Below are 20,290 nucleotides of genomic sequence, written 5' to 3' on the forward strand. Positions count from 1 at the left end.
AAGCTGTTTGACAATTGTGCTGCATAAAAGACAGCTGTTGAGAGTGTGAATGGGGCTTAAAGGGGAACTTCAGCCTAAACAAACATACTGTTATTAAGTTACATTAGTTATGTTAAAGAGAACCTAAACTGAGAAGGATATGGATTTTTCCTTTTAAAATAATACCAGCTGCCTGATTCTCCTGCTGATCCTGTGTCTCTAATACTTTCAGCCACAGTCCCTGAACAAGCATGCAGAGCATGTGCTCTGACTGGAGTCAGACTGGATTAGCTGCATGCTTGATTCAGGTCTGTGATTCAACCACTACTGCAGTGAAAGAGATCAGCAGGACTGCCAGGCAACTGGTATGGTTTAAAAGGAAACCTCCATATTCCTCTCAGTTTAGTTTCCCTTTAATTAAAATAGATAAGTAATATAATCTCTTACCACCCTGTTTTAAAAGAACAGGCACATATTTGTGATTTCATAGGGCAGCCATCTTTTCATGGGGGCAGCTATCTTTTTGGTTGAAAGGCAGTGACAGGGAGCATGAGACACAGTTTCAACATTCCTGTGTCTGATCACCCCTCCCAGCTGTGCGCGCTGGGCCTCAAATCCAAACTTTAAAAAAAATTGTACCAAAACAGCAGAAAGAGAACAACAACTTTAGAAATCCCATCATGCTTTGCACAGCATCATGGGGAAAATGCCCGGGCAGTTTTCTTCTGTGCAGCTAAAAAAGAGGCTTGGGTAAGAAAAACAAAGTTCTGATGCTGTGAAACTGTTAAAGAAACACCAAGCCTTTTCAGTGCTGCTAAGTAGATTTTTAGTCTGGAGGTTCACTTTAACAGACAAGTTTGGCAGATAGTTGGTAGGTGTGTATGAAACTTAATTGTAACAATTGGTGTCAGCAAAACAGATTTTCTGATTATTGGTGATCTGCAGTATCACCAATAATACAGATACTATACCTGATTATGTGGTGATCTGCAGAATGATGCTAGTATAGCCAGACACAGAACAACCAATGTAAGATAGTGTTTGGTGCAACAGTAATGAGAAAGAGGAGATCTCCAGAGGAGCGGGTGACTCAGACAGTACTGCAGCCAACGGACACCTGAGGAGCAGGGACCACTGACTGTGCTGCAAGGATGATCACCTGAGGAGCAGGTAATTAAGACTATACTGCAGCCAGTGGACACCTGAGGAGCAGGAACCACTGACTGTGCTACAAAGGATGATCACCTGAGGAGCAGGCGATTAAGGCTGTACTGAAACTAGTGGACACCTGAGGAGCAGGTTTTACAGACAGTGCTGCTAAGGCTGATCACCTGAGGAGAAGGTGATTAAGACTACACTGCAGCCAAGGGACACCTGAGGAGCAGGTGTTACAGACAGTGCTGCAGTTGGGCTTCACCTGAGGAGCAGGTGAAATGCCACAGATCCCTCGCCAGTGGCTAGGCCCACTGTTGAGGCAAGAGAGGTCAGACAAGCAGAGTAGGCAACAAACGGACAGATAAGGTACAAAGACAGAAGACTGATTTAGTGTCAGGTTCAGGCAGGGTCGGCAACATGAATCAGATGAGCAGAGGTACAGAGTCAGTAAGCAGGAGAATAGTCAATGGAAGCAGAAGGTCATAACAGATAATACAATGAATTAGTACTTTAAGCTATCAACAGAATCTGGCTAAGTGTGGATCCCCAGCTCCGGCTGGTTCTAGCACACTTTGGGATCTGACTAGGTCTGAGCGCTCACACATTAGCATTTGCAACAGCAGACACGGAGCAACTGACAGACTACCACTATATATACATAGCAGCTCTGCAGCGCCGCCCCAGTCCCTCAGCCAATCCGAGATAGCGTTTGGAGTCAGCTGACCTGACAGATCAGCGGACTCCCCTTCTATTCGCATAAAAGTCCTGTAGCCAGGCGCGCGCGCGTAGCCCTCAATCTATGTGCAATAGAAGGACCAGGCAGAGCACCAACATGTAACTGCGCGGCTGAAGCCGCCGGCTGATACGCGGAGATAGCCGCCATGCCACCTGTCTCCGCGGCGGCATCTCCGCTATCCATTACATTAATCTTGTCATATTTTTCATAGACATCTGATCTGGATTCTTGTTCAGAGTCTAATGCTTAAAGCATTAGAGGCAAAGGGTCAGCAGGACAGCCAGGCAATGTGCGTTATTTAAAAGAAAAAAATATATAGCCTCCATATCCCTCTCACCTCGGGTTCCCTTTAGCGAGCACTGGAACTGTGTAGTTATCACAAAAATTCTTTAATTATTTAGTTTTAGTGTCTACACAGCATTGCCAACCTATTGCCAGTCTCATGTCTCCACAATCTAGTGACACTGTGTAAAGTTAATAAATAACATTGTCATTTTTATGTTGAATTGGATGCACCTCCATTGTCACAGTTCTTCATTAGGAACATAACTGTGCAGCTTGGTCTGCAGTGATGGTTAGATACTCTCATGGTAAATAGACACAGTCCCCATAGAGACATCATAACACTGACCCCATTCCCTGACTCCCCCTTCCAGCTCTCCCAGACAGACAACATTTAGTACTGCTTGCTTCCCCTGTGACTGACAGCTTGTTTTTTTTGAAGAGCCCTCTATGGTTTTCCTACTTTTACTATTGACCCTCCTCCTTGTGAAACCTCATTGGCTCTGGCCGCACAAATCAAACGGAGTGTGTAGTCCAGTCACTGATCACACAGACAGCATCATATAAAGCTCTGGTGCCTAAAATGCCCACTATTAGAATACACAGATGAGCAGGACAAGCAACTTGTGGAGGATCTGCTCATACTTTTTGGTTTATGTCATAAACTAGAACTATATGCTCTGGGGAGTAGTATGAACTGAGAGAAAGGACAGCTCTGAACAATCAGGTATTTAAATATTATAGTTTTCAATATAACTGCACTTCATATATTGTTTATTTGATGAAAGGAAGTATAATAGTCAAGTATGAAATATAATAAGCAACATAAAAGCAAAAAGCATAAAAGCAATTCTACTTTCAAAGACAAAATCTCTAATACATCTGTGTCCATTAGGCATAGATGTCTACTATGTGTATATACCAATGTCTATATTTCTAGTACCATGTTTGTGTCTCACTCTGTACAATTCGACAGAAGATGCAGTGCTGCTTAAGTTCATAGTGATAATAATCATTTCTTTAAGATATTACCTGGAATACTAATTTACCCATAACCAGATTTTAACCAGTTCACCCCCAAGGGTTTTTATCCTAACGGACCAGAGCAATTTTCAGTTGTCAGCGCTCCTCCCTTTTATTCCCTAATAACTTTATTACTACTTATCACAAGAAAATGATCTATACCTCGTTTTTTTCGCCACCAATTAGGCTTTCTGTGGATAGTACATTTTGCTAAGAATTTTTTTATTCTAAATGCATTTTAATGAGAAAAACAGAAAAAAAAAGAAAAAAAATCATTATTTCTCAGTGTTCAGCCTTTATAGTTTTAAAATTAAACATTCTCCTGTGGATAAAACAAACACGTTTTATTTGCCCAGTGGTCCCGATAATTAAACCGTTTAGATTATGTCCCTACCACAATGTATGGCGACAGTATATTATTTTGAAATATAAGTGGTTATTTTTCTGTTTGTTCTTGCCATAATTACAAGCCCCTATGTAATAAATTAAAATTAATTTTCCCCCATAAAATATAGAATAAAAAAAGCTGAGTCCCTAAGGTAACTATTTATTTATTTTTTTTAAGCTGATTTTTTTTTTTACAAGTGTTTTTTTTGGGGGGGAGGGTTGGAAGTGTAATTTTATTAATGATGTGTATATACTTGAAAATGTATGTATTTTGTAAGTGTAATATACTTTTTGGCCACAAGATGGCGCTGGTGAACACTCATAGGACGTGTTCACTTTTTTTTTTTTTTTTTACACACTTTATTAAACTGTTACATTTCCTGTTTATGTGAATGGACGTAGCCGCTGTTCGCGGTCACGTCCATTCACTCCAGGCACTGCGATTGGGTAGAGGACTGTTCAGTCCTCTTCCCCAATCGCCCAGCACGGGATCCCGACGGTAATGGCGGCGGTAGCGGCGGACACACGGCGGTAGCAGCGGCGGGAATGCGCGACGTATTAAAACGTCATGTTGCTGTTAATAGCGGTAAGCATGACGTTTTAATACGTTAGGATGGCGGTAAATGGTTAATAATGATTGTAAAATTTGATACAAGTTTACTCACCTTTGTTTAGATTGTGAATGCATCCCTCGCTGTTCTAGAGTAACAGGTTTATACGGCGCAGATTCAACAATTTGAATTATAGATACATTGTTTTCCAAGAAGTTACTTTTAAGTTCAGATCTTTTTGCTTTTGTGATGTACAATAAAGAAATGTTACTATTTCCCAAATCCACAAAGAATTATTTTATGTTCTGGATTTCTTTAATATTGACTACCCTATCTATCTATCTATCTATCTATCTATCTATCTATCTATCTATCTATCTATCTATCTATCTGTCTGTCTGTCTGTCTGTCTGTCTGTCTGTCTGTCTGTCTGTCTGTCTGTCTGTCTGTCTGTCTGTCTGTCTGTCTGTCTGACTATTTATTTTTCTGTATATAGTTTAGTCTGTCTTTCTGTCTGTTATATCCATATTGTTGTGTGTCTGTCTATCAATATATTTATTTATCTACCTGTATATCTATTGGTATGTCTTTCTCTCTGTCATGTCAGTATTATTTGTCTTTCTGTCTCTTATCTATCTATCTATAGTTGGCCACCAATGATACAATTTGTCGAATGATCGTTTGCAAATGAACAATTGGAAATGATCATTTGGGACCATTAATGGACAAAAATCTCCTAACCAATCCAATCAGATAAGTTAAATTGTTGGAGTGATTTAATTAATCTGATCTGTTTGTTGGGGACATTTTTGCCCATTAGTGCTCCCAAACGAGTGCTTACAATCATTCATATAAAGAAATGTTTGTAAACAATTGCTCGGCAAATTGTATCATTAGTGGTCACCTATAGAAGATAGATAGATGATAGATAGACAGACATATAACAATACTGACATAAAAGACAGAAAGACATACCAATAGATACAGGTAGATAAATAAATATATTAATAAACTGACACGCAACAATATTATTTCCGATCATTCATACGAAGAGTCATTTGTAAATGATCATTTGTAAATTGTATTATTAGTGGCCACCATATCTATCTATCTATCTATCTATCTATCTATCTATCTATCTATCTATCTATTTACCTAATTCCATCTATCTATCTGTCTGTCCAGAGGCATAGCAATAGAGGTAGCAGAGGTTGCGACTGCATTGGGGCCCTTGGGCCAGAGGGGCCCCGACGGTCCCTCCCTCAACTACAGTATTAGCTCTCTATTGGTCCTGTGCTCATAATAATCACTTCTATAGATACTTTAAATTGTAATAATCATTAACAAACTGCTATCGATCCCCTTCTTGCACCTCTGACACTGTATTTTCCATTGGCAGGTTTTGGTGCACCGTATTAATTGTTATGTATGGAGTGTTTGGGGGGCCCCAATGTAAAACTTGCATCGGGGCCCACAGCTCCTTAGCTGCACCACTGTGTCTTTCTGTCTCTCTCTCTCTCTCTCTCTCTCTCTCTCTCTCTCTCTCTATCTATCTATATCTATATCTATCTATCCAGAGCTGGGACAAGGTCCTCCAGCACCCAAGGCTGAGACACCAAAGTGCGCCCCTCCATCCCTCCCAACTCAGCTGTCACACACTGATTGCTATTAGACTAAGAGGGCCACAGGGCCCACAACCTCCCCAACACCTTAATATCTAGTTATCTGGCTTGCAGTCACTGCTATGTATACCCTTTTCTTATTTCTTTCTGCTTCAAACACAATTAGGAATGACAGCTGAATGAATTGTGCGCCCCCTCCTACACTGCGCCCTGAGGCTGGAGCCTCTCCAGCCTATGCCTCGGCCCGGCCCTGTATCTATCTATCTATCTATCTATCTATCTATCTATCTATTTATCTATCTATCATCTATTTACCTAATTCCATCTATCTATTTATTTGTCTGTCCAGGGGCATAGCAATAGAGGTAGCAGAGGTTGCGACCGCATTGGGGCCCTTGGGCCAGAGGGGCTCCGAAGGTCCCTCCCTCAACTACAGTATTAGCTCTCTATTGGTCCTGTGCTCATAATAATCACTTCTATAGATACTTTAAATTGTAATAATCATTAACAAACTGCTATCGATCCCCTTCTTGCACCTCTGATACTGTATTTGCCATTGGCAGGTTTTGGTGGACCGTATCAATTGTTATGTATGGAGTGTTTGGGGGGCCCCATTGTAAAACTTGCATCGGGGCCCACAGCTCCTTAGCTGCACCACTGTCTCTCTCTCTCTCTCTCTCTCTCTCTCTCTATCTATCTATAGCTATCTATTATGTATCTATCTATCTATCTATCTATCTATCTGTTATAGCTCATTTTATCTGTTGGCATTATAATTAAATAAGAAGATTGAATAAAGTGGAAATGGATGTTGTGGCTTCCTATTTTCCTTACAAAGTGAATGTTGCTCTTTGTGTCAGTAGGTTTGCCAGTACATGTTATCTGTCTGTGACAGTAATTTCTCAATTTTTGGCATCAATATCCAGCTCATTTTATCATAATAATTGAATCTGGGATAGCTTGATGCTACAACGTGGCCACTCAATTGATCATTTTGATCAACTTCTGGCTGAAATCAGTCGGAAGGATCAACTTGGCATGCTGGAAAATCTCGGTCGCAAGAGCTCAATTGGGTGTGCAGCAGTAACGGGTGGTGTTCGATTTCCAGACGACCGATAAAACCAAAGGACCCCCAGTCGGTCTCCCTCTAAAGTGTATGTGCACTGCTTTCCAACCTACCCCCCTTTCCCCTCGAGCCTGAGGTGAGTGTTGCATGCTCACCTGTCACGCTGGCAAACTACTCACTTCCTCCTGTTCCTGGCATCTTTTTTAATTGGCAATTCAAAAAGATGCAAGGCATAGATAGAGGTGAGGAGTCATACCACCATGACAGGTGAGCATACGACACTTACCATGGGCCCAGGGGAGGGAGACATTACATGGGTCAGGGGTCTATTAGAAATCTGACTGCAGTCAGTGGGCTAACCCTAACCCAGGCAAGAGATCCCTCTATGATCAGATTAGATCAGACTGGGATCTCTCTAATGGTTGATTTAGTGGCAGGAACCCAGTTATTGATGATAATATTCAGTGGCATAGCTAAGGAGCTATGGGCCCTAGTTTGAAATGTGCATTTGCCCCCTCCCCCCCCCCCCCCAGCACTCTATACATAACAATTAACATGGCACACCAAAACCTGCCAAGGACAATCCCAGTGTCAGAGGTACTACGGGGATGAGGAACAGTTTGTTAATTACTACTATTCATAGCATCTACAGAAGTGATTATTACCAGCACAGACCCAATAATGAGCTAATTTTGTGGTTGAGGGAGGGCCCTTAGGGCCTCTTTAGCCCAAGGGCCCTGGTGCATGCAGGGGCGTAACAATAGACCCTGCAAGGGATGCATCTGCAGGGGGGCCCAGAAGCCACAGGGGGCCCCATTGGGGGAGGGGTGAATTCATTTTCCCTGTCCTGAGAGACTGACAACTAAGGGCATGAAGAGAAGAAGCTTTCTGCTCTCTCACAACTATTCTAATGACTGTATCAGCTCAGCCACGGAATCATAAAAAGTTTTGCAGACAAAGATTTGTAGACAATCCCTATTCAGTGTGCAGTAGGGTCTCCCCAAGTGCTGTGTACTGTAGTGATACTAGAGGAGTCTGCAGAGCCAGTTCTGCTCCATCAAAGACGGACAGAGTGATTGTACTAAGCTGAGGCTGGGAGCACACTAGTCTGTTGGTTTTCTGTATGTGTTTTCTTCACACCATGTGTGTTTGTATGTGTGAAAACATGCACGTTTTATCACAGAAGCTAATGTACTTTATAGAGAAAATATAAGCAGTGCTTCACTGCTGTCAGTTTTTATCTGCAAGGGGAAAATGCATTCAAGTGTGCACAAGCTAATTGGATAGCATTGGTTGTCAGTTTACCTGTAAAGTAAGTGTGTGTGTGTGTTGTTTGGGGGCCCCAACCAAACGTTTCGCAGGGGGGCCCAGTGACTTAAGGTTACGCCCCTGGGTGCATGTGCAACCTCTGGACCCCTTATTGCTATGTCACTGATAATAATGGTTCTTTGACTAGCTATGATTGTGTTGAAATCCGGTGATAGTGGTCCACAAAGAAATTAACAAATATTCTAAGCCACATTCGTTGACCATGGGAATTCTCTCCAAATGGTACAAGTCAGAGGATACATCTTATCCGAAGATAAACATATTTACATAATGACCTTATGAAAATGGCTGAGTAAAGGCTTAAAATTACTGGGTAGAGTGAAAAGAAGATTTTGGAGCATCAGAGAGGACAAAGGACTTTCCCATACAGAAGCTTTCCTGTTCTTCCCTGAGGATATGCAATGATAGTATGGACTATATGGTCTTTATGTGCTGTAGCCACTTTGGCCATGATTTATGTACTGCAGCTGAAATTTACATGATGCTTATTTAGCACATACATTTTACTGGCATTTACACTAGCAATGTAAGGATTGCTGCATAAATAGCGCAACACATGTTATGTACCGTAGTGTTAATGCAGGGTCCAAGACAGCCTTCAGGAAATCCTGAAGTGGGGAAATAGTATAAAAGCTAGGCACTTACCTCATGGTGGGAAGCTTCTGGATAAGCCAGAGGCTTCTTCCTTTACCCGCCCACTGAGCCAATGCTGGGTTCGTCTATATAAATTATTCTAAAACGACAAGTATGGACAGCACCACTAAATAATAGATATTGTAGTATAATAATAGGGGGTATGTGCTAAGTGGGTAATAGAACATCAAACAAACAAAAAGGAAAGAGCCCGCTAATAACAGCACCAAACCACTCCGAAATAATTCAAAAGATATATAAACTTTATTGACAATTGGTAAACTTAGTATTAAAATCAATTAAAAATCACCCAAGGTGATTACAGCGGTACACATAGGGGTCACCAAAATTATATTATAATGTATTACCTCTCAAAAAGCCTCAAATTTATGCCAATCATACAATCAAAAAATTCACATTATATAAAGTCAAAAAGAGTCCATACCACTGAGGGTCATGTGTAAAACTAATAAATTATATATATAACCGTATATGTATATCTATATTGCACACAATCCAAACGACTTGATGTTTGAATGTCTATTAGTTTGACACTAAAAGACATTCAAACAACAACTAGCTTGTCTATCTAGTCCATTGATCATTCTTCCTGGTTCCTTTTGTTTTGTAAACATTGGAAAATATAAGATTGTGTTGTAGAGCAAAAGTAAACTTTTTAATACAATTGCATTAGATTATTTACCCCAGCCTCATTTTAAAGTGTACCATAGATCACAAAAGCTAAAGAATCAATAGTTACCCGGGGTTTCCTCCAGCCCCATAAGCACGTGTGAGTCCCACCCTCACCGTCCTACCACAATCTGCCGTTCAGCCGCAATCATTCCCGGTAACAGGCTCAGTCGGGTCCACTCTGGGTCTTCTGCGAATGAGTGGCAATTTCCATATGTGCTCAAATACAAACAGATATTTTCTAGCCTAAAAATGGCCTGTTGTATCAAATCTCAGTTTACATTCAGGTCAGAGCAGAGCACACAGGAAAGTGACCCTCCACTACCCCTGCCCCCATCCCCCAGTATTGCAGCTTCTGGTGGTGTCCCCTATCTGCTGAGTGTCCCATGTCCTCCTGTAATATACTGAGGTGTGCCCCTTGTCTTGTATCTCCTGCCCTTTCCTCATCCCACCAGGCTGCCAGTGTTTTTCCCTTTAATGCAGTGGAGCATGCTGGGATGGGGGCCAGTATTCTACAGGTTCTTCTCTTGAGCCACTGTCACCTGAGTCTTCTGTGGTCCATTGCTGATGTGTCTTTTAGGTCTTCTCTCTGTTTTCCGCTGTGCTCAGACCTGAATCTGGAACCTGGTCTCCTCTACCATTATTTTTACATCATGGCATCTATATCGAGGCTGGAATGCAGCACCAGAAGACAAAAGGCTCAAAAGATACATCATCAATGGTCCGCAGGTGGCAGAAGACACTCAGAGTCTCAGTAGAGGAGTACAGCAGGTGGAATGCACAACTTAGTATATTGTAGTAATACATCTTATACAGTGGCTTGTAAAAGTATTTGGCCCCCTTGACGTTTTCCACATTTTGTAACATTACTGCCACAAACATGCATACATTTTATTGGAATTTCACGTGAAAGACCAATACAAAGTGGTGTACACGTGAGAAGTGGAACGAAGGATTCCAAATATTTTTTACAAATCAATAACTGCAAAGTGGGGTGTGCGTAATTATTCAGCCCCCTTTGCTCTGAGTGCAGTCAGTTGCCCATAGACATTGCCTGATGAGTGCTAATGACTAAATATAGTGCCCCTGTGTGTAATCTAATGTCAGTACAAATACAGATGCTCTGTGACGGCCTCAGAGGTTGTCTAAGAGAATCTTGGGAGCAACAACACCATGAAGTCCAAAGAACACACCAGACAGGTGAGGTCAGGGATAAAGTTATTGAGAAATTTAAAGCAGGCTTAGGCTACAAAAAGACGTCCAAAGCCTTGAACATCCTACGGAGCACTGTTCAAGCAATCATTCAGAAATGGAAGGAGTATGGCACAACTGTACACCTACCAAGACAAGGCCGTCCACCTAAACTCACAGGCCGAACAAGGAGAGTGCTAATCAGAAATGCAGTCAAGAGGCCCATGGTTACTCTGGACGAGCTGCAGAGATCTACAGCTCAGGTGGGGGAATTGGTCCATAGGACAACTATTAGTCATGCACTGTACAAAGTTGCCTCTTATGGAAGAGTGACAAGAAGAAAGCCATTGTTAACAGAAAAGCATAACAAGTCCCATTTGCAGTTTGCCACACGCCATGTGGGGCACACAGCAAACATGTGGAAGAAGGTGCTCTGGTCGGATGAGACCAAAATGGAACTTTTTGTTTTGGCCAAAATGCAAAACGCTATGTGTGGCAGCAGGGCCGGGACGAGACATAGGCTGGAGAGGCTCCAGCCTCAGGGCGCAGTGTAGGAGGGGGCGCACAATTCATTCAGCTGTCATTCCTAATTGTGTATGAAGTAGAAAGAAATAAGAAAAGGGGATACATAGCAGTGACTGCAAGCCAGATAACTAGATATTAAGGTTTTGGGGAGGTTGTGGGCCCTGTGGCCTTCTTAGTCTAACAGCAATCAGTGTGTGACGGCTGGGGTGGGAGGGATGGAGGGGCGCACTTTGGTGTCTCAGCCTTGGGTGCTGGAGGACCGTGTCCCGTCTCTGTGTGGCAGAAAACTAACACTGCACATCACTCAGAACACACCATCCCTACTGTCCAAATATGGTGGTGGCAGCATCATGTTCTGGGGTTGCTTCTCTTCAGCAGGGACAGGGAAGCTGGTCAAAGTTGATAGGAAGATGGATGGAGCCAAATACAGGGCAATCTTGGAAGAAAACCTCTTGGAGTCTGCAAAAGACTTGAGACTGGGGCTGAGGTTCACCTTCCAGCAGGACAACGACCCTAAACATAAAGCCAGGGCAACAATGGAATAGTTTAAAACAAAACATATCCATGTGTTAGAATGGCCCAAAGTCCAGATCTAAATCAAACCGAGAATCTGTGGCAAGATCTGAAAACTGCTGTTCACAAACGCTGTCCATCTAATCTGACTAAGCTGGAGCTGTTTTGCCAAGAAGAATGGGCAAGGATTTCAGTCTCTAGATGTGCAAAGCTGGTAGAGACATACCCTAAAAGACTGGCAGCTGTAATTGCAGCAAGAGGTGGTTCTACAAAATATTGACTCAGGGGGCTGAATAATTACGCACACCCCACTTTGCAGTTATTGATCTGTAAGCCATGTTTGGAATCATGTATGATTTTCGTTCCACTTCTCACATGTACACCACTTTGTATTGGTCTTTCACCTGGAGTTCCAATAAAATTGATTCATGTTTGTGGCAGTAATGTGACAAAATGTGGAAAACTTCAAGGGGGCCGAATACTTTTGCAATCCACTGTATATTAGAAGGAGGCAGGTACACACCATAGTATACTGCAGGGAGGCATCTTAAATCAGTTTATATTTATGTATACACAGTCAGTAAGTGGTAAAAGTTTAAATCTCTTGCCTGGATGATATCAGAGCACAGCATGAATTACTGAACAGCTAGATAATTAGCGGTTAGTTGGCTGCAGTAAGAAATGCACAATCACAATAACAGCTTTGTTTGTGTTCATTTTTCTCACTGTACTCTGATCTGATATTGTCCAAGCAGGGCTGGAGCATCCATTGGGGTCAATTGGGTGATTTCCCAGGACCCCAAACTCCTTGGGGGCCCTCAAGATAGATACTGCAGAGATCACAACTTTACTAAAAAAAAAAAAAATTACAGTGTGTGCAGCTGGTGAAAAAGGATATCTTTCCAACAAGGTGGTGGGTATGACAGTTCCTTAGAGTATCTCTCAGAGTATCTCTCCAGCAATAGGCAGAGATGTGTGGATAATTGAGGGTATACTCTATTGCAGCTCACATGTGCATAGGATTTCTGTGTGGACACTGCAAGGAAAGGAAAGGGACCACCATCTATGGTATAATACCCTCTTTACTGTATGGCAATGTTTGCCAATTCAAGCAACTTACAAAATGAAATAAGACAACACCCAGTCTCCGATAAGACAACCCTCCATACTCCAGAATCCACCACCACGGCCACCAGTGGGGTCTGCATTCCAAATGCTACTAGAAGTGAGGAATCCCTAAGTGAGTTGACTACATATGCCAGAGTGATAACACATTTCAACACATTTCCTGTCTTTGTCAGGTCCTGATGAAGAAGATGCAAGTGTGTCAAAATGTGTAGTCACATTACAAAGGGTTATACACCATAGAAGCCTTTCAATGCAGTGCCCACAACAACTTTCCTTTCAGTACAGTACTAAAATATAAGGAGCCCCACATTGAACAAAGGTGAGGATTCCAAATTTTTGACACCTAACAGACTATTTTTTTAATAGCGCAGTCCAGGTCATTTGGATCATTTAGCTTCACTGTTCTCCAGCATAGGATTTCTTAAAGCGGTTTAACACCCAGCATTACAACTTTGCTTTAAAAGATTGCTTACAGCTTACAAACTATTATGCCAGATTTTTTTTTAAGCAGAAATTCACTGAATGGGTTAAACATGACATTTTAGTGTTGGATTCAACTAGGAATCCGCATCCGTTCTTATCTTTTAGTTACAAATGTATCTTTATTTGGAATACAAATAGACCTTTGAAAAGCCTGTCTGGGAAGCCCTCTTTGTTCTCTCAAAGCAGTGTTTGTTTGTTACATTGTAGATAGATACATTTGTAACTAAACAAGCAAGCACGGAGGAGGATTTCTAGCTAAATGCAGCACTAAAATGTCATGTTTAATCCATTCAGTGAATTTCTGCTAAAAAAAAAAATCTGGCATAATAGTTTATAAGCTGTAAGCAATCTTTTAAAGCAAAGTTGAAATGCTGGGTGTTAGACCACTTTAAGTAAATCTTTCTCAATGTGGCAGTCCGAAGAGGCCTTTCTGTTGGGTTCATATTATAAACACTCCCATGTGGGTCCGTCTACCGCATGTTTACATTGTGGAGGGAGGAGGAAGAAGTCACATCTGACAGTTGTAGTGTTGTCTTATCTTCAGTGAAGAATAGCAGAAAGGGTTTTTTCTTTACAGCTGTTTAAGGCTAAACTCCCCTAAAATATAGAAAGACAGCATACAGTATAATGTAACTATAGCTAGTTATTAAAATATAATTTGTAGTTTTATTTATAACCAATATACATCCTGAGTTATTATTTTAAACACTTAGACATACAGCAGGGGTGAAACATCATTGTGTGGCCAATATGCAAAGTATCAATAGATCACAGCTTTATATTTCACCTTGCATCATTTACTATTGCTAATAAAATGTATAACATCAATGCGTTGTTTGCAACTCTCCAGTCCACTCAGGCTCAGCATGTCCTCCTGGCTTGTGTGTGGAAGCAGGAAAAAAGGGTGCCTGCGGCAAATGGATGAAAAGGGAGCTGCCATAGACTCTAAAGCATTTATCCTTAATACAGCGTCCAAAGCAGAAAAAAGGGTGCCACATAAATATAGTTAACACCATTAGAACATTAAAGTTTTTGAAATATGTTATCGTTTTAGAAGCTTGCAATGTTATAGTTTTTGTCATATTATTTTGTTTGTATACACAGATTTTTCATTATTAAAAATATTATAGTTTCTATGTGTGAAAGGTGTTTCTGCAGGGGGGGTGGTTGGGGTTAGGCACCACCAGGGGACATGGTTGGGGTTAGGCGCCACGAGGGGGGGGGTGTTAGGGTTAGGCTCCACCGGGGGGGGTGGTTAGGGTTAGGCTCCAGCTCCACCAGGGGGTGGTTAGGGTTAGGCACCACTGGGGGGGTGGTTAGGGTTAGGCACCACAAGGAGGTGGTTAGGGTTAGGCACCACAAGGGGGTTGGTTAGGGTAAGGCACCACAAGGGGGTGGTTAGGGTTAGGCACCACCAGGGGAGGGTTTTGTGTGAGAGTAGGGTTGGGATAAGCTGTATTGTTGAATTACGTAATGACTTTTTAACGATAATATTTTTTGCATTAATATCTCCCATCTGTTTTAATACGGTATTTATTGTTAACCTTTTTCATTAGCAATGTTTATCGATATTGAGATTCATTATCCACCAGCGCCAATTTGTTATCCAGCTAGGCCCTTTTTTCCTGGTGACATTTTTTCATGCACGCCTTCTGTGCATTTCCTTAGAGCGCCCAGGATAAAAGTCATCTTAGGATGAGGGCCTGGCTATCTGGCTGGGCTGTTAAAGATGCCTGAACCGAGTCAAATTATTTAAAACATATGATGTACCTGCAAATGAATATTACATATTTACCTTGCTTTCAGTTCCTCTCAGAAGCTCCCTATTTTCTTCTAACAACACTTCCTTACAGCTCTGACAAGATTTTTGTCAAAACTGCAATATACCAGTTGCTGTCAGTAATATATCAGTTGTTGTCAGTTATAACTGATGTGCAAAGTAATGTTAATGCTTCCCTGTGGCTACAGTGGGCGATGTTAGGTCCTTTTCACACTTGCAGTAAAAGGTAAATGGATCCATGGAAACAGATCCGTTTCAGTTCCGCTACTGATCCGTTGAACCTGTTCAAATTGCTGTTGCCACTCTGTTGCCGCAGCCACGTCTGTCCAATCTCCCATGCAGCACGACGGCCAAAGGAAGCAGAAGGAGGGACGGAATTGACCGCTGAACCTGTGCGGCCTAGAGTACCCCTGCACAGAAGGGAGAGGCAGATAGCACGGCCCGGCTGTGGCTGCCCCCTCTTCACGCAGGCCGCTTCCCCCACCACCTGAGGCCGCTCGGCGTGTCGGAAGGAGACCCAAGAGAAAAGAGCAAAAGGGGAGAAAGCTCAAGAAAGTGCGCAAACATGCGGGGAGAGCGAGAGGGGGGAGCGAGGAGCGAGCGAAGATGTGTCAGTGCAGAGCCACTGCAGCCCCCACAAGAGGAACGGTCTGTTTTTTTACTACTGTGAAGAAACATTCTGTTCTCTCATTGCCCCCGATGCAGGGCTTTATCTTCCGCTTCCGGTCCGCTGGACTGCGGTGTCCAGAAAAATTGGTTCTGCTGGAAAGTTGCGGAATGTATGGAACAGATCTACAAGTGAGGAGAGGAATGATGATTGAGCACCGATTCTGCTATTAAAGGTTTATTGCATCACATAGGCATAACAGGCACACCAGAAGTGAAGGGTGGAAGTACCGGCCTAACAGCCGTTTCGCAGCTACTGCCGCTTTCTCAAAGGCACAACAGGTAACAATCATTACAGGGTAAAGCAACCAATATATATATTACATATAATTACTCTCCACACCCCCTCGGCTGTGCATCATAGATCGGTACTGCGGCGCCAGTTACTGCGTCCGCATACGCTTCCGGGTAACTGCCCGCTCGCTTCCGGGGTCGTGTGACGTAGATTACCTATCGGCGCTCAGCAGCGACGAACCTATCAAAAGCCTAAGATAGGCGGTCAATCCGGCAATACGCTGGCTATCGTCACGACGAGCGTCCGTTGTTGCTATAGCAACACCAATCATTGTGCGTACCAGGTGATGGGGGTGTGTTCCTGCAAGAAAGAAAATATAGAACAAAGATTAAGCATTAAAAGACTGCCTGTATAACGTTACAATGACATTAAAAGTCATATTTTAAAATTATGGATTTAAAAGGACTGCTGCAGACCATAACAACATATAGATTTAGTATGCATCCAAGAAACAATGTAATTCATTTCGTTCATTTAGTCCTTGCGCAAAGCATGCATCTGTTAATGAGATAAATCTTGCTTCTTCCTGCAAAAGGATTTGTTTCCGATTGCCTCCTCTATGTGGCACGGGTATGTGTTTCAGGCCCATGAATTTCAAACCACCTGATTTTCCATTATGGAACGGATCTGTTTCGAACGGACGGATGTGAACGGTTCCATAGGCTAACATTGGATCTGTTCACATCTGTTCCGTTTGTACAGTATCCGTTCCCTGAACGGACTGTTTTTTAACGCAAGTGTGAAACGGTGCTTACAGTTTAACAGTCTGCTGACCCGGAAGCTTTAATGGGTTTATAAACGTTTTTCAACTGGAAGATGGAGAATTCTATTGATCACAGTGGACAATCAGGACATAGGAGAGGAAAAATGGATTGATGAATAGATCTATGCAGGAGGTGAGTATGACGTGTGTATGTTTATTTTGATGTATTTAATCTTCAGCTCAGGTCTTCTTTAAAGAAACCTAATTAAAGGAATGGTAGGCTAACATTGTAAATCATTTGGCAAGTAAGGCATTTCCCATACATATTATCTGCATTTTATCCATACATATTATCTTCTTTTCTGTAGCTCTGCACTAAAACTCCATACACACTCTAGATGAAATTCAGACGAGGCGGCCGATAACGATCACCGCCAACAATCCAGCATGTGCATGGCAGCCCCCCGACCACTCTCAATTGCTCTGCCAGTAATCTGACCTGGTGGATTACTTTGGCTGAGCGACGGCCAATAGCATTGCCATCTCCACTTATCCTACCTGACATGTGACGTCACTTCCGCACTGCTTTGCCCCCTCCCACTGCATAGAACAGTACGTATTGCTGGCAGATCCTGGCTCCAAACAGTGAACGCGAGACACAAAACCTTATAATTAGCGTTGAACCGAAATTTTCTTAATTTCGCGTTTCCGTAATTATGGAAGCAAATTTTGCCGCTACGACACTAATTCATAATTTCGTACTTGCCATACAAACCATTATTCGGAATTCTGTAAGCAACAATTTCAGTTTCGTAATTTCGCGTTTCAGCGCAAATTCACATTTCGTAATTTTAAGTTTTCTATAGAAGCAAAGTTATTTTAATTAGTAATTATGCACATTTAGGTAATAACTAAACTCAGGAAAGTCACTCATTGATTGCAATTACTGATTGCAATTACTGATAATGCAAAGGCCCCTGCACGTGCTGTCACTTTAAATGTATCAGGAGGCTCTATTTACAGCCACTTCTAAGACATGTGCTCTTTGCCATGGTGCACTTAGCAGTCATGTTGAGACACTTGGTTTTGGGCATTGCAATATCTGATAATGCAAAGGTCCCTGCACATGCTGTCACTTTAAATGCATCAGGAGGCTCTACCTGCAGCCACTTCTAAGAAGGGTGGTCTTTGTCAAGGTACACTTAGCGGTCATGCAGGCTGAGACACTTGGTTTTGGGTCTTGCAATATCTGATAATGCAAAGGTCCCTGCACGTTCTGTCGCTTTAAATGTATCAGGAAGCTCTGGACTGGAACACAATTTTGGGAATGGATGAATTTCCGCGTTAAACACGAAATTGTGATTTTTTTTGTGTTACGTAAATGATCATAATTACAAAAAAAAGATCGTAATTAGGAAATTCCCCATAAACGCGAAATTTCATGTAATCGTAATTAAGTCATTACGATCACCACTTCCTATAATGTGGGTTGTTGGTAGCTGGTAAGCCTCTCTTACTTTGTTTGGGTGTTGGTTAAAGGGACTCCGAGCAGTAACTAAATTCAAAATCTGAACTTACCTGGGGCTTTCTCCAGCCCACCGTAGTTCGGGAGGTCCCTCGGGCGTCCATCGTTTTCAACCCGCTTCTTTCAGGAAGAAGGAGCCCGACACTCGGGCCCAGTGTCGCCGGGAGCCGCCGGGGAGCCATTTCTGACCAAGGCCTGGGAGAAGAGCCAGATGGATGCCGAGGGACCTCCAGACCTATAGTGGGCTGGAGAAAGCCCCAAGTAAGTTCAGATTTTGAATTTAGTTACTGCTCGGAGTCCCTTTAACCACGAGACTATATGAAGATGGATAAAGCCTTATAGACTCTTTATAGTACTTTATGATCTGCGCTGATTTTTTTTATACTAGTACGTATTGCTTGCTTGCAAGTGAGCAATGGATCTGCGCAGCCTCGGCACTGCATTGTTCCTGAGGGATTGGGTACCAATCACCATCAGGGGACATTAATTGTGTGTATGGGGCTTAAATTGTAATTACAGATGGTGGCAGATTTGTGGCTGTGGAGTCTCTTTTAGCCATGGGCAGCTTCGCCATACTGTTGAACATTTTTTTTATTGCTAACTAAGATATTTTTCCCACTCAGTGCACATGCATCAATACCTGCTCCTGTGCCAATTCCTCAACAGCGATTTCATTCAAAGATCAGCAGGCGATTCCTACGCTCCGTCATGTGAGGAGAGTTGGTGTGCATCACATGAGGTCCAGCAGCAGAGTGTGGGGCTGTTTCTGGCCATTTTGGTGCTCCAGGCAAAACAACTATTGACCCCTTCCCCCCAGTCTTGGGAATAGAAAGATCAAAGTCTATATTAATACATTTTCCAGGCACACATACATTTTGTACATAGCCTATCAATATGCTATGTTGCTTCTCAAAAAAAAAAAGTCTATGAAGTAAATACAAATAACCACTAAGCCAGACATACCTCACTGGGCCAAACTCACAAAACCCACGTAACAAAACCCTTCCCATAATTACAAGGGCTGTGAAGCCACTTTATCAATACTGTTTATGTACAGTACAGCCCAGCCCAGGGTGGGATATCTTCCTGCCTAATTAATTAATTAATTAATTAGCTAAGAATAGCTTTGTGGTGCCCCCTTCTGCAGATGTCACTCTAGGCCTCTGTCTGGGCGTACAACAAAAAAAGGGCGTCGGGAAAAAAAGGGCGCGGGGTGTAAACGATAAGCAGTAATATTGTTTATAAAAATATTGTGTTGTATTTTGTTTACAAATAATGTTTAACAAATTTAGAAATCATTAAATAATGTGTATGAAATCGCCAATTGTGAAAACGTTAATCTTCCCTGTTTCAAAAGTGAAACTTATAATTACGTTTGTTAAAAAAACGTTAATATATGTTTAATCGTTATAATTGTATATTATTGTGAATAACCTTCATTTATCGTTTCTTCTTATAATAAAATCTGAAAATATTGTTTATAACGATGATATAAATATAACTACGTTCGTAATAAGTGTTGTAAAACATTAGTAAGTATTACTAAAATTTTACTAAAACTATACCTAACCCTACTCTAACACAGAACCCTCCCTGTACCTATCCCTAACCCCTAGACCCCCCTGGTGGTGCCTAACAGTGGTGCTCATCCAATATTCGGGTATCCGAACTACCCAGATAATCCAAACTTTTTCCACTATCCGAACTCTGAATAGCAATTCGGATATTTTTTAAAATCCGAATAGCACTATCTGACAAACTCGGATTTCCCATCTGAAATTCGAAATCCAGGCAGATAGTTAGTTCAGATACCCGAGCAGAAGCCAAAATCACCTTCAATGGCAAAAATCCCTTTCAAAGGCAGAGAGAGAGAGAGAGAGAGAGAAAGAGAGCGAGAGAGAGAGAGAGAGAGGTGCCAAACTCTAAGACCCCCCTGGTGGTGCCTAACCCTAAGACCTCCCTGGTGGTGCCTAACCCTAACCACCCCCCTGGTGGTGCCTAACCCTAACCACCCCCCTGGTGGTGCCT

At 42.2% G+C, this 20,290-nt stretch overlaps 1 protein-coding gene across 2 annotated transcripts in view; it reads left to right on the forward strand.

Annotated features, from left to right (window-relative positions):
- The first annotated feature begins 2,705 nt into the window (after nucleotides 1-2,705).
- LOC137529024 (endothelin receptor type B-like) overlaps nucleotides 2,706-20,290 on the forward strand; it is a 78,950-nt gene continuing 61,365 nt past the window's right edge. Inside the window, exon 1 of one of the 2 annotated variants that reach the window (XM_068250895.1) lies at nucleotides 2,706-2,879. The gene's annotated coding sequence lies outside the window, so the exon portion shown is untranslated. Of the gene's footprint in view, nucleotides 2,880-18,467; nucleotides 18,524-20,290 lie in introns of those variants that run through there. The other variant, XM_068250896.1, reaches the window with a different exon arrangement.

This window comes from Hyperolius riggenbachi, chromosome 8, assembly GCF_040937935.1.
Source record: "Hyperolius riggenbachi isolate aHypRig1 chromosome 8, aHypRig1.pri, whole genome shotgun sequence".
Lineage (NCBI taxonomy): Eukaryota > Metazoa > Chordata > Amphibia > Anura > Hyperoliidae > Hyperolius > Hyperolius riggenbachi.